This window comes from Orycteropus afer, unplaced genomic scaffold (assembly GCF_000298275.1).
Source record: "Orycteropus afer afer isolate SDZICR_OR568_19922 unplaced genomic scaffold, OryAfe1.0 scaffold00157, whole genome shotgun sequence".
NCBI classification, from domain to species: Eukaryota; Metazoa; Chordata; class Mammalia; order Tubulidentata; family Orycteropodidae; genus Orycteropus; species Orycteropus afer.
The window spans coordinates 5,090,868-5,093,650 of record NW_006921744.1 but is presented as its reverse complement, the minus strand read 5'-3'; positions in this window follow the sequence as shown (position 1 = coordinate 5,093,650).

Below are 2,783 nucleotides of genomic sequence, written 5' to 3'. Positions count from 1 at the left end.
AGCTTTCGAGACCTTCATTTGCTGATGTGGCACCACTCAAATTGAAGAGAAACAGCCACAGACATCCATTAATCATCGGAACATGGAATGTACGAAGTATCACACCAGAGAAATAACTATACAACATATATTGTGCTTGCTCATTCTCAATCATATTTTGTATACTTTTACTTGTATCTGGCAGTCTTCTGCAGGTATATAAACTTTATATTGTTGTTATTGTTAGATGTTGGCTCCTACTCATAGTACCCTATGCACAACAGAACAAAACACTGCACAGTGCGACACTAGCCTCACAATCCTTGCTATGCTTCAGCCTATTTTTGCAGCCACTCTATCAATCCATCTCATTGAGGGCCTTCTCATTTTTCACTGACCCTCCACTCTACCAGGCATGATCTCTTTCTCCAGGGAATAGTCCTTTCTTATAGCATGACCAAAATAGGTGAGATGAAGAGACAGATTTGTTCATTCTTCTGGTAATTCATGGTATTTTCAGTATTCTCACAAACACCACAATTCAAAAGCATAAATTCGTCAGTCTTCCTTACTCATAATCCAGCTTTCAGATACCTACGAAGTGACTGAAAACACCATGGCTTGGGCTAGGCGCATATTAGCCTTCAAAGTGATATCTTGTTCTTTAACACTTTAAAGAGGTAACTTGAAGCAAATTTGCCAAGTGCAAATACATCATCAAACTTCTTGACTCCTACTTCCATGGGTGTTGATTACGGATACAAGTAAAATGAATTCCCTGACAACATCAATCTTTTCCCCATTTATCATGATGCTGCTTATGAGTCCAATGGTGACCTTTTTTTTTTTTTTTTCTTTATGCTGAGGTGTAATTCACAATGAAGACTGTAGTCTTTAATTTTCATCAGTAAGTGATTCAAGTCATCTTCACTTTCAGCAAGCAATGTTGTGTCATCTGTGTGTAATAGGTTGTTAATGAGCCTTCTTCCAATCCTAATGCCACTTCCTTCTCCATATAGTCCACCTTCTTGGATTGTTTGCTCAGCATACAGACTGAATAGGTATGGTGAAAAGATACAACCCTGATGCACATCCTTCTTGATTTTAAACCATGTTCTATTCAAACAAGTTCAACGTTTTACATCTGTATGATTAGGTATTCTGGAATTCCCATTCTTTGCAATGTTATCCTTAATTTGTTAAGATCTACACAGTTGAATGTGTTTGTGTAGTCAATCAAATACAATACAAGTAAACAACTTTTGGTAGTCTTTGCTTTCAGCCAATATCCATCTGACATCAGTAATGATATCCCTTGTTCCAGATCCTCTTCTGAGTCCAGCTTGTATTTCTGGATGTTCCCTGTCAATATACTGGTGCAACTGTTTTTGAATTGTCTTCAGCAAAATTTTACTTGTGTGTGATATTAATGATATTGTTTGGTAATTTCTGCTTTCTGTGAAGTCACCTTTCTTTGCAATGGGCACAAATATGGCTCTCATCAGTGGCCAGGTTGCCATCTTCCAACTATCTTAGCATAAAATAATAAGCACCTCCAGTGCTACATCTATGTATTTAAACATGTCAATGGGTTTTCCATCAGTTCCTGGAGCTGCCTTCTCTGCCAATTCCTTCAGTGATGTTTAGACTTCTTCCTTCAATGCCATTTGTTCTTGATCATATGCTACCTCCTGAAATGGTTGAATATTGACCAATTCTTTTTAGTACAGTGAGTCTGTGTATTCCTTCCATCTTCTTCTGATGCTTCCTGCATTATTCAGTATTTTACCCGTAGAATACTTCAATATCACAATTTGAGCCTTGATGTTTTTCTTCAGTTCTTTCAGCTTCAGAAATGCTGAGTGTGTTCTTCTCTTTTGGCTTTCTAACTCCAGGTCTTCACACATTTCATTGTAACAGTTCGTTTTCTCAAGCTGCCCTTTGAAATCTTCTGTTCATCTCATTTATTTCATCATCTTTTTTTCCCACTCACTTTAGCTACTCTATATTCAAGGGCAAGTTTCAAAGTCTCTTCTGATACACATTTTGTTCTTTTCCTCTTTCCTCTCTTTTTAATGACCTTTTTCTTTTCTTTCTTTTTTATTGTGATTTGGGTGAAGGTTTACAGAGCAAATTTACTTTCCATACAGCAGTTCACATATACTTTGTCTCATGACATTGACCAAAGTTTACCACAATGCAAGAGCTCCCCTCCCACATCCTCCCCATAGTTACCTCTTCCCTGGGGCTATCCCTCCATACACCCCTGCCCCCTGAGCTATCTCCCTGTGCATAAGCAGCCCTTCTTTCTCCCATGATTGTTCTCTCCAAGGAGTGTTCAGCTTATATGCCTTTCTTTTGTTTGGCTGGAAACCACTGGTGTGGGATCAATTCCAGATCTGAAGGGCAGCTAGGGACCATAGTCTCAGTGGTTCCACCAGGCTCTTTTGGACCAGTAAACCTGGTCCTCTCCCCCCACTTTTTTTTTCCCCCAAATGATTGTGAGTTTTATTCCACATTGTTCTCTCTCTCTATCCAGGATCTCCTACATAGATCCCTTTCCAAGTGGATGACAGTGGTAGCCAGGACCATCTAGTTCTTCTGGTCTCATAGTCATATAGGGTGCAGATCAGATGGTGTACCAGTTGCTAGGACTAATTGTGTCCATGAATTTTGGTTTTCTTCATTCTTCTTTGCTCTGGATGAAGAGAGACCCATCATTGCATCTAGATGGCAGCTTGCTAGCTTTTAAGATCCCAGTCGCTACTTGCCAAAGTAGGAGGTGGAACAATGTTTTGTGTAGT